Genomic DNA, 15,000 nt, shown 5'->3' with positions numbered 1-15,000 from the left:
TGTACACACTGAGTGTCTCACACGCATGTACATACTGAGGGTCTCACACACATGTACACACTGAGGGTCTCACACACATGTACATACTGGGTGTCTCACACATGTACATACTGAGGGACTCACACATGTACATACTGAGGGTCTCACACACATGTACACAGTGCGGGTCTCACACACATGTACATACTGAGGGTATCACACACATGTACACACTGAGGGTCTCTCACACATGTACACGCTGAGGGTCTCACACACATGTACACAATGAGGGTCTCACACACATGTACACACTGAGGGTCTCACACGCATGTACACACTGAGGGTCTCACACACATGTACACACTGAGGGTCTCACACGCATGTACACACTGAGGGTCTCACACACATGTACACACTGAGGGTCTCACACACATGTACACACTGAGGGACTCACACCCATGTACACACTGAGGGTCTCACACACATGTACATACTGAGCGTCTCACACGCATGTACACACTGAGGGCCTCATACGAATGTACACACTGAGGGTCTCACACGCATGTACAAACTGAGGGTCTCACACGCATGTACACACTGAGGGTCTCACACGCATGTACACACAGAGGGTCTCACACACATGTACACACTGAGGGTCTCACACACATTTACATACTGAGGGTCTCACACACATGTACACACTGAGGGTCTCACACACATGTACAGACTGAGGGTCTCACACACATGTCCATACTGAGGGTCTCACACACATGTACATACTGGGTGTCTCACACATGTTCATACTGAGGGACTCACACATGTACATACTGAGGGTCTCACACACATGTACACAGTGCGGGTCTCACACACATGTACATACTGAGGTTATCACACACATGTACACACTGAGGGTCTCTCACACATGTACACGCTGAGGGTCTCACACACATGTACACACTGAGGGTCTCACACACATGTACATACTGAGGGTCTTACACACATGTACACACTGAGGGTCTCACACACATGTACATACTGAGGGTCTCACACACATGTACATACTGAGGGTCTCACACACATGTACACACTGAGGGTCTCACACACATGTACATCTTGAGGGTCTCACGCACATGTACACACTAAAGGTCTCACACACATGTACACACTGAGGGTCTCACACGCATGTACACACTGAGGGTCTCACTGGCATGTACATACTGAGGGTCACACACATGTACATACTGAGGGTCTCACACACATGTACAAACTGAGGGTCTCACATGCATTTACATACTGAGGGTCTCACACGCATGTACATACTGAGGGTCTCACACACATGTACATACTGAGGGTCTCACATACATGTACACACTGCGGGTCTCACACGCATGTAAACACTGAGTGTCTCACACGCATGTACATACTGAGGGTCTCACACACATGTACACACTGAGGGTCTCACACACATGTACACACTGAGGGTCTCACACGCATGTACACACCGAGGGTCTCACACACATGTACACACTGAGGGTCTCACACACATGTACACACTGAGGGTCTCTCACACATGTACACACTGAGGGTCTCACACACATGTACACACTGAGGGTCTCACACACATGTACACACTGAGGGTCTCACACACATATACATACTGAGCGTCTCACACGCATGTACACACTGAGGGCATCATACGCATGTACACACTGAGGGTCTCACACGCATGTACACACTGAGGGTCTCACACTTATGTACACACTGAGGGTCTCACACGCATGTACACACAGAGGGTCTCACACACATGTAAACACTGAGGGTCTCACACACATTTACATAATGAGGGTCTCACACACATTTACACACTGAGGGTCTCACACACATGTACACACTGAGGGTCTCACACACATGTACAGACTGAGGGTCTCACACACATGTCCATACTGAGGGTCTCACACACATGTACATACTGGGTGTCTCACACATGTTCATACTGAGGGACTCACACATGTACATACTGAGGGTCTCACACACATGTACACAGTGCGGGTCTCACACACATGTACATACTGAGGGTATCACACACATGTACACACTGAGGGTCTCTCACACATGTACACGCTGAGGGTCTCAAACACATGTACACACTGAGGGTCTCACACACATGTACATACTGAGGGTCTTACACACATGTACACACTGAGGGTCTCACACACATGTACATACTGAGGGTCTCACACACATGTACATACTGAGGGTCTCACACACATGTACACACTGAGGGTCTCACACACATGTACATCTTGAGGGTCTCACGCACATGTACACACTGAAGGGCTCACACACATGTACACACTGAGGGTCTCACACGCATGTACACACTGAGGGTCTCACACGCATGTACATACTGAGGGTCTCACACACATGTACATACTGAGGGTCTCACACACATGTACAAACTGAGGGTCTCACATGCATTTACATACTGAGGGTCTCACACGCATGTACATACTGAGGGTCTCACACACATGTACATACTGAGGGTCTCACATACATGTACACACTGCGGGTCTCACACGCATGTACACACTGAGTGTCTCACACGCATGTACATACTGAGGGTCTCACACACATGTACACACTGAGGGTCTCACACACATGTACACACTGAGGGTCTCACACGCATGTACACACCGAGGGTCTCACACACATGTACACACTGAGGGTCTCACACACATGTACACACTGAGGGTCTCTCACACATGTACACACTGAGGGTCTCACACACATGTACACACTGAGGGTCTCACACACATGTACACACTGAGGGTCTCACACACATGTACATACTGAGCGTCTCACACGCATGTACACACTGAGGGCCTCATACGCATGTACACACTGAGGGTCTCACACGCATGTACACACTGAGGGTCTCACACTCATGTACACACTGAGGGTCTCACACGCATGTACACACAGAGGGTCTCACACACATGTACACACTGAGGGTCTCACACACATTTACATAATGAGGGTCTCACACACATTTACACACTGAGGGTCTCACACACATGTACACACTGAGGGTCTCACACACATGTACATACTGAGGGTCTCACACACATGTACATACTGAGGTGTCTCACACATGTTCATACTGAGGGACTCACACATGTACATACTGAGGGTCTCACACACATGTACACAGTGCGGGTCTCACACACATGTACATACTGAGGGTTATCACACACATGTACACACTGAGGGTCTCTCACACATGTACACGCTGAGGGTCTCACACACATGTACACACTGAGGGTCTCACACACATGTACATACTGAGGGTCTTACACACATGTACACACTGAGGGTCTCACACACATGTACATACTGAGGGTCTCACACACATGTACATACTGAGGGTCTCACACACATGTACACACTGAGGGTCTCACACACATGTACATCTTGAGGGTCTCACGCACATGTACACACTGAAGGTCTCACACACATGTACACACTGAGGGTCTCACACGCATGTACACACTGAGGGTCTCACAGGCATGTACATACTGAGGGTCTCACACACATGTACATACTGAGGGTCTCACACACATGTACAAACTGAGGGTCTCACACGCATTTACATACTGAGGGTCTCACACACATGTACATACTGAGGGTCTCACATACATGTACACACTGCGGGTCTCACACGCATGTACACACTGAGTGTCTCACACGCATGTACATACTGAGGGTCTCACACACATGTACACACTGAGGGTCTCACACACATGTACACACTGAGGGTCTCACACGCATGTACACACTGAGGGTCTCACACACATGTACACACTGAGGGTCTCACACACATGTACACACTGAGGGTCTCTCACACATGTACACACTGAGGGTCTCACACACATGTACACACTGAGGGTCTCACACACATGTACACACTGAGGGTCTCACACACATGTACATACTGAGCGTCTCACACGCATGTACACACTGAGGGCCTCATACGCATGTACACACTGAGGGTCTCACACGCATGTACACACTGAGGGTCTCACACGCATGTACACACTGAGGGTCTCACACGCATGTACACACAGAGGGTCTCACACACATGTACACACTGAGGGTCTCACACACATTTACATAATGAGGGTCTCACACACATTTACACACTGAGGGTCTCACACACATGTACACACTGAGGGTCTCACACACATGTACAGACTGAGGGTCTCACACACATGTCCATACTGAGGGTCTCACACACATGTACATACTGGGTGTCTCACACATGTTCATACTGAGGGACTCACACATGTACATACTGAGGGTCTCACACACATGTACACAGTGCGGGTCTCACACACATGTACATACTGAGGGTATCACACACATGTACACACTGAGGGTCTCTCACACATGTACACGCTGAGGGTCTCAAACACATATACACGCTGAGGGTCTCACACACATGTACACACTGAGGGTCTCACACACATGTACATACTGAGGGTCTTACACACATGTACACACTGAGGGTCTCACACACATGTACATACTGAGGGTCTCACACACATGTACATACTGAGGGTCTCACACACATGTACACACTGAGGGTCTCACACACATGTACATCTTGAGGGTCTCACGCACATGTACACACTAAAGGTCTCACACACATGTACACACTGAGGGTCTCACACGCATGTACACACTGAGGGTCTCACTGGCATGTACATACTGAGGGTCACACACATGTACATACTGAGGGTCTCACACACATGTACAAACTGAGGGTCTCACATGCATTTACATACTGAGGGTCTCACACACATGTACATACTGAGGGTCTCACATACATGTACACACTGCGGGTCTCACACGCATGTAAACACTGAGTGTCTCACACGCATGTACATACTGAGGGTCTCACACACATGTACACACTGAGGGTCTCACACACATGTACACACTGAGGGTCTCACACGCATGTACACACCGAGGGTCTCACACACATGTACACACTGAGGGTCTCACACACATGTACACACTGAGGGTCTCGCACACATGTACACACTGAGGGTCTCACACACATGTACACACTGAGGGTCTCACACACATGTACACACTGAGGGTCTCACACACATATACATACTGAGCGTCTCACACGCATGTACACACTGAGGGCATCATACGCATGTACACACTGAGGGTCTCACACGCATGTACAAACTGAGGGTCTCACACTTATGTACACACTGAGGGTCTCACACGCATGTACACACAGAGGGTCTCACACACATGTAAACACTGAGGGTCTCACACACATTTACATAATGAGGGTCTCACACACATTTACATACTGAGGGTCTCACACACATGTACACACTGAGGGTCTCACACACATGTACAGACTGAGGGTCTCACACACATGTCCATACTGAGGGTCTCACACACATGTACATACTGGGTGTCTCACACATGTTCATACTGAGGGACTCACACATGTACATACTGAGGGTCTCACACACATGTACACAGTGCGGGTCTCACACACATGTACATACTGAGGGTATCACACACATGTACACACTGAGGGTCTCTCACACATGTACACGCTGAGGGTCTCAAACACATGTACACACTGAGGGTCTCACACACATGTACATACTGAGGGTCTTACACACATGTACACACTGAGGGTCTCACACACATGTACATACTGAGGGTCTCACACACATGTACATACTGAGGGTCTCACACACATGTACACACTGAGGGTCTCACACACATGTACATCTTGAGGGTCTCACGCACATGTACACACTGAAGGGCTCACACACATGTACACACTGAGGGTCTCACACGCATGTACACACTGAGGGTCTCACACGCATGTACATACTGAGGGTCTCACACACATGTACATACTGAGGGTCTCACACACATGTACAAACTGAGGGTCTCACATGCATTTACATACTGAGGGTCTCACACGCATGTACATACTGAGGGTCTCACACACATGTACATACTGAGGGTCTCACATACATGTACACACTGCGGGTCTCACACGCATGTACACACTGAGTGTCTCACACGCATGTACATACTGAGGGTCTCACACACATGTACACACTGAGGGTCTCACACACATGTACACACTGAGGGTCTCACACGCATGTACACACCGAGGGTCTCACACACATGTACACACTGAGGGTCTCACACACATGTACACACTGAGGGTCTCTCACACATGTACACACTGAGGGTCTCACACACATGTACACACTGAGGGTCTCACACACATGTACACACTGAGGGTCTCACACTCATGTACATACTGAGCGTCTCACACGCATGTACACACTGAGGGCCTCATACGCATGTACACACTGAGGGTCTCACACGCATGTACAAACTGAGGGTCTCACACGCATGTACACACTGAGGGTCTCACACGCATGTACACACAGAGGGTCTCACACACATGTACACACTGAGGGTCTCACACACATTTACATAATGAGGGTCTCACACACATTTACATACTGAGGGTCTCACACACATGTACACACTGAGGGTCTCACACACATGTACATACTGAGGGTCTCACACACATGTACATACTGAGGGTCTCAGACACATGTACACACTGAGGGTCTGACACACATGTACATCTTGAGGGTCTCACACACATGTACATACTGAGGGTATCACACACATGTACACACTGAGGGTCTCTCACACATGTACACGCTGAGGGTCTCACACACATGTACACACTGAGGGTCTCACACACATGTACATACTGAGGGTCTTACACACATGTACACACTGAGGGTCTCACACACATGTACATACTGAGGGTCTCACACACATGTACATACTGAGGGTCTCAAACACATGTACACACTGAGGGTCTCACACACATGTACATCTTGAGGGTCTCACGCACATGTACACACTGAAGGGCTCACACACATGTACACACTGAGGGTCTCACACACATGTACACACTGAGGGTCTCACACGCATGTACATACTGAGGGTCTCACACACATGTACATACTGAGGGTCTCACACACATGTACAAACTGAGGGTCTCACATACATGTACACACTGAGGGTCTCACACGCATGTACACACTGAGTGTCTCACACGCATGTACATACTGAGGGTCTCACACACATGTACACACTGAGGGTCTCACATACATGTACACACTGAGGGTCTCACACGCATGTACACACTGAGTGTCTCACACGCATGTACATACTGAGGGTCTCACACACATGTACACACTGAGGGTCTCACACACATGTACATACTGGGTGTCTCACACATGTACATACTGAGGGACTCACATATGTACATACTGAGGGTCTCACACACATGTACACAGTGCGGGTCTCACACACATGTACATACTGAGGGTATCACACACATGTACACACTGAGGGTCTCTCACACATGTACACGCTGAGGGTCTCACACACATGTACACAATGAGGGTCTCACACACATGTACACACTGAGGGTCTCACACGCATGTACACACTGAGGGTCTCACACACATGTACACACTGAGGGTCTCACACGCATGTACACACTGAGGGTCTCACACACATGTACACACTGAGGGTCTCACACACATGTACACACTGAGGGACTCACACCCATGTACACACTGAGGGTCTCACACACATGTACATACTGAGCGTCTCACACGCATGTACACACTGAGGGCCTCATACGACATGTACACACTGAGGGTCTCACACGCATGTACAAACTGAGGGTCTCACACGCATGTACACACTGAGGGTCTCACACGCATGTACACACAGAGGGTCTCACACACATGTACACACTGAGGGTCTCACACACATTTACATACTGAGGGTCTCACACACATGTACACACTGAGGGTCTCACACACATGTACAGACTGAGGGTCTCACACACATGTCCATACTGAGGGTCTCACACACATGTACATACTGGGTGTCTCACACATGTTCATACTGAGGGACTCACACATGTACATACTGAGGGTCTCACACACATGTACACAGTGCGGGTCTCACACACATGTACATACTGAGGGTATCACACACATGTACACACTGAGGGTCTCTCACACATGTACACGCTGAGGGTCTCACACACATGTACACACTGAGGGTCTCACACACATGTACATACTGAGGGTCTTACACACATGTACACACTGAGGGTCTCACACACATGTACATACTGAGGGTCTCACACACATGTACATACTGAGGGTCTCACACACATGTACACACTGAGGGTCTCACACACATGTACATCTTGAGGGTCTCACGCACATGTACACACTAAAGGTCTCACACACATGTACACACTGAGGGTCTCACACGCATGTACACACTGAGGGTCTCACTGGCATGTACATACTGAGGGTCACACACATGTACATACTGAGGGTCTCACACACATGTACAAACTGAGGGTCTCACATGCATTTACATACTGAGGGTCTCACACGCATGTACATACTGAGGGTCTCACACACATGTACATACTGAGGGTCTCACATACATGTACACACTGCGGGTCTCACACGCATGTAAACACTGAGTGTCTCACACGCATGTACATACTGAGGGTCTCACACACATGTACACACTGAGGGTCTCACACACATGTACACACTGAGGGTCTCACACGCATGTACACACCGAGGGTCTCACACACATGTACACACTGAGGGTCTCACACACATGTACACACTGAGGGTCTCTCACACATGTACACACTGAGGGTCTCACACACATGTACACACTGAGGGTCTCACACACATGTACACACTGAGGGTCTCACACACATGTACATACTGAGCGTCTCACACGCATGTACACACTGAGGGCCTCATACGCATGTACACACTGAGGGTCTCACACACATGTACACACTGAGGGTCTCACACGCATGTACACACTGAGGGTCTCACACGCATGTACACACAGAGGGTCTCACACACATGTACACACTGAGGGTCTCACACACATTTACATAATGAGGGTCTCACACACATTTACATACTGAGGGTCTCACACACATGTACACACTGAGGGTCTCACACACATGTACATACTGAGGGTCTCACACACATGTACATACTGAGGGTCTCAGACACATGTACACACTGAGGGTCTGACACACATGTACATCTTGAGGGTCTCACACACATGTACATACTGAGGGTATCACACACATGTACACACTGAGGGTCTCTCACACATGTACACGCTGAGGGTCTCACACACATGTACACACTGAGGGTCTCACACACATGTACATACTGAGGGTCTTACACACATGTACACACTGAGGGTCTCACACACATGTACATACTGAGGGTCTCACACACATGTACATACTGAGGGTCTCAGACACATGTACACACTGAGGGTCTCACACACATGTACATCTTGAGGGTCTCACGCACATGTACACACTGAAGGGCTCACACACATGTACACACTGAGGGTCTCACACACATGTACACACTGAGGGTCTCACACGCATGTACATACTGAGGGTCTCACACACATGTACATACTGAGGGTCTCACACACATGTACACACTGAGGGTCTCACATACATGTACACACTGAGGGTCTCACACGCATGTACACACTGAGGGTCTCACACGCATGTACATACTGAGGGTCTCACACACATGTACACACTGAGGGTCTCACATACATGTACACACTGAGGGTCTCACACGCATGTACACACTGAGTGTCTCACACGCATGTACATACTGAGGGTCTCACACACATGTACACACTGAGGGTCTCACACACATGTACATACTGGGTGTCTCACACATGTACATACTGAGGGACTCACACATGTACATACTGAGGGTCTCACACACATGTACACAGTGCGGGTCTCACACACATGTACATACTGAGGGTATCACACACATGTACACACTGAGGGTCTCTCACACATGTACACGCTGAGGGTCTCACACACATGTACACAATGAGGGTCTCACACACATGTACACACTGAGGGTCTCACACGCATGTACACACTGAGGGTCTCACACACATGTACACACTGAGGGTCTCACACGCATGTACACACTGAGGGTCTCACACACATGTACACACTGAGGGTCTCACACACATGTACACACTGAGGGACTCACACCCATGTACACACTGAGGGTCTCACACACATGTACATACTGAGCGTCTCACACGCATGTACACACTGAGGGCCTCATACGACATGTACACACTGAGGGTCTCACACGCATGTACAAACTGAGGGTCTCACACGCATGTACACACTGAGGGTCTCACACGCATGTACACACAGAGGGTCTCACACACATGTACACACTGAGGGTCTCACACACATTTACATACTGAGGGTCTCACACACATGTACACACTGAGGGTCTCACACACATGTACAGACTGAGGGTCTCACACACATGTCCATACTGAGGGTCTCACACACATGTACATACTGGGTGTCTCACACATGTTCATACTGAGGGACTCACACATGTACATACTGAGGGTCTCACACACATGTACACAGTGCGGGTCTCACACACATGTACATACTGAGGTTATCACACACATGTACACACTGAGGGTCTCTCACACATGTACACGCTGAGGGTCTCACACACATGTACACACTGAGGGTCTCACACACATGTACATACTGAGGGTCTTACACACATGTACACACTGAGGGTCTCACACACATGTACATACTGAGGGTCTCACACACATGTACATACTGAGGGTCTCACACACATGTACACACTGAGGGTCTCACACACATGTACATCTTGAGGGTCTCACGCACATGTACACACTAAAGGTCTCACACACATGTACACACTGAGGGTCTCACACGCATGTACACACTGAGGGTCTCACTGGCATGTACATACTGAGGGTCACACACATGTACATACTGAGGGTCTCACACACATGTACAAACTGAGGGTCTCACATGCATTTACATACTGAGGGTCTCACACGCATGTACATACTGAGGGTCTCACACACATGTACATACTGAGGGTCTCACATACATGTACACACTGCGGGTCTCACACGCATGTAAACACTGAGTGTCTCACACGCATGTACATACTGAGGGTCTCACACACATGTACACACTGAGGGTCTCACACACATGTACACACTGAGGGTCTCACACGCATGTACACACCGAGGGTCTCACACACATGTACACACTGAGGGTCTCACACACATGTACACACTGAGGGTCTCTCACACATGTACACACTGAGGGTCTCACACACATGTACACACTGAGGGTCTCACACACATGTACACACTGAGGGTCTCACACACATGTACATACTGAGCGTCTCACACGCATGTACACACTGAGGGCATCATACGCATGTACACACTGAGGGTCTCACACGCATGTACACACTGAGGGTCTCACACTTATGTACACACTGAGGGTCTCACACGCATGTACACACAGAGGGTCTCACACACATGTAAACACTGAGGGTCTCACACACATTTACATAATGAGGGTCTCACACACATTTACACACTGAGGGTCTCACACACATGTACACACTGAGGGTCTCACACACATGTACAGACTGAGGGTCTCACACACATGTCCATACTGAGGGTCTCACACACATGTACATACTGGGTGTCTCACACATGTTCATACTGAGGGACTCACACATGTACATACTGAGGGTCTCACACACATGTACACAGTGCGGGTCTCACACACATGTACATACTGAGGGTATCACACACATGTACACACTGAGGGTCTCTCACACATGTACACGCTGAGGGTCTCAAACACATGTACACACTGAGGGTCTCACACACATGTACATACTGAGGGTCTTACACACATGTACACACTGAGGGTCTCACACACATGTACATACTGAGGGTCTCACACACATGTACATACTGAGGGTCTCACACACATGTACACACTGAGGGTCTCACACACATGTACATCTTGAGGGTCTCACGCACATGTACACACTGAAGGGCTCACACACATGTACACACTGAGGGTCTCACACGCATGTACACACTGAGGGTCTCACACGCATGTACATACTGAGGGTCTCACACACATGTACATACTGAGGGTCTCACACACATGTACAAACTGAGGGTCTCACATGCATTTACATACTGAGGGTCTCACACGCATGTACATACTGAGGGTCTCACACACATGTACATACTGAGGGTCTCACATACATGTACACACTGCGGGTCTCACACGCATGTACACACTGAGTGTCTCACACGCATGTACATACTGAGGGTCTCTCACACATGTACACACTGAGGGTCTCACACACATGTACACACTGAGGGTCTCACACACATGTACACACTGAGGGTCTCACACTCATGTACATACTGAGCGTCTCACACGCATGTACACACTGAGGGCCTCATACGCATGTACACACTGAGGGTCTCACACGCATGTACAAACTGAGGGTCTCACACGCATGTACACACTGAGGGTCTCACACGCATGTACACACAGAGGGTCTCACACACATGTACACACTGAGGGTCTCACACACATTTACATAATGAGGGTCTCACACACATTTACATACTGAGGGTCTCACACACATGTACACACTGAGGGTCTCACACACATGTACATACTGAGGGTCTCACACACATGTACATACTGAGGGTCTCAGACACATGTACACACTGAGGGTCTGACACACATGTACATCTTGAGGGTCTCACGCACATGTACACACTGAAGGGCTCACACACATGTACACACTGAGGGTCTCACACACATGTACACACTGAGGGTCTCACACGCATGTACATACTGAGGGTCTCACACACATGTACATACTGAGGGTCTCACACACATGTACAAACTGAGGGTCTCACACGCATTTACATACTGAGGGTCTCACACGCATGTACATACTGAGGGTCTCACACACATGTACATACTGAGGGTCTCACACACATGTACACACTGAGGGTCTCACACACATGTACACACTGAGGGTCTCACACACATGTACATACTGGGTGTCTCACACATGTACATACTGAGGGACTCACACATGTACATACTGAGGGTCTCACACACATGTACACAGTGCGGGTCTCACACACATGTACAAACTGAGGGTCTCACACGCATTTACATACTGAGGGTCTCACACGCATGTACATACTGAGGGTATCACACACATGTACACACTGAGGGTCTCTCACACATGTACACGCTGAGGGTCTCACACACATGTACACAATGAGGGTCTCACACACATGTACACACTGAGGGTCTCACACGCATGTACACACTGAGGGTCTCACACACATGTACACACTGAGGGTCTCACACGCATGTACACACTGAGGGTCTCACACACATGTACACACTGAGGGTCTCACACACATGTACACACTGAGGGTCTCTCACACATGTACACACTGAGGGTCTCACACACATGTACACACTGAGGGACTCACACACATGTACACACTGAGGGTCTCACACACATGTACATACTGAGCGTCTCACACGCATGTACACACTGAGGGCCTCATACGCATGTACACACTGAGGGTCTCACACGCATGTACAAACTGAGGGTCTCACACGCATGTACACACTGAGGGTCTCACACGCATGTACACACAGAGGGTCTCACACACATGTACACACTGAGGGTCTCACACACATTTACATACTGAGGGTCTCACACACATGTACACACTGAGGTTCTCACACACATGTACAGACTGAGGGTCTCACACACATGTCCATACTGAGGGTCTCACACACATGTACATACTGGGTGTCTCACACATGTTCATACTGAGGGACTCACACATGTACATACTGAGGGTCTCACACACATGTACACAGTGCGGGTCTCACACACATGTACATACTGAGGGTATCACACACATGTACACACTGAGGGTCTCTCACACATGTACACGCTGAGGGTCTCACACACATGTACACACTGAGGGTCTCACACACATGTACATACTGAGGGTCTTACACACATGTACACACTGAGGGTCTCACACACATGTACATACTGAGGGTCTCACACACATGTACATACTGAGGGTCTCACACACATGTACACACTGAGGGTCTCACACACATGTACATCTTGAGGGTCTCACGCACATGTACACACTAAAGGTCTCACACACATGTACACACTGAGGGTCTCACACGCATGTACACACTGAGGGTCTCACTGGCATGTACATACTGAGGGTCACACACATGTACATACTGAGGGTCTCACACACATGTACAAACTGAGGGTCTCACATGCATTTACATACTGAGGGTCTCACACGCATGTACATACTGAGGGTCTCACACACATGTACATACTGAGGGTCTCACATACATGTACACACTGCGGGTCTCACACGCATGTAAACACTGAGTGTCTCACACGCATGTACATACTGAGGGTCTCACACACATGTACACACTGAGGGTCTCACACACATGTACACACTGAGGGTCTCACACGCATGTACACACCGAGGGTCTCACACACATGTACACACTGAGGGTCTCACACACATGTACACACTGGCGCACATACTTCCGGCGCCGAAAAGAGATGGCCGCCTCGCTTCGTGTTCCTTGGAAAATATGCAGTATTTTGTTTTTTTACGTGTTATTTCTTACATCGGTACCCCGGGTAATCTTAGGTTTCATTACATACAGTCGGGAGGAACTACTGAATATACGATTAACGTCAACTCATCATCGTTCCTACCAGGAATATGACTTTCCCGAAACGGATCCAGTGTTTTGCCTTCCACCCAATACAATGGATCTGATCCCAGCCGGCGACCCTGTGCGACGCCGAAAAAGGGGAAAACGAGGCGGTCTCG

The sequence above is a fragment of the Salvelinus alpinus genome, chromosome 35 (assembly GCF_045679555.1).
Source record: "Salvelinus alpinus chromosome 35, SLU_Salpinus.1, whole genome shotgun sequence".
Taxonomy (NCBI): Eukaryota; Metazoa; Chordata; class Actinopteri; order Salmoniformes; family Salmonidae; genus Salvelinus; species Salvelinus alpinus.
The sequence above is the reverse complement of the archived record's forward strand: the minus strand, read 5'-3'. Positions refer to the sequence as shown.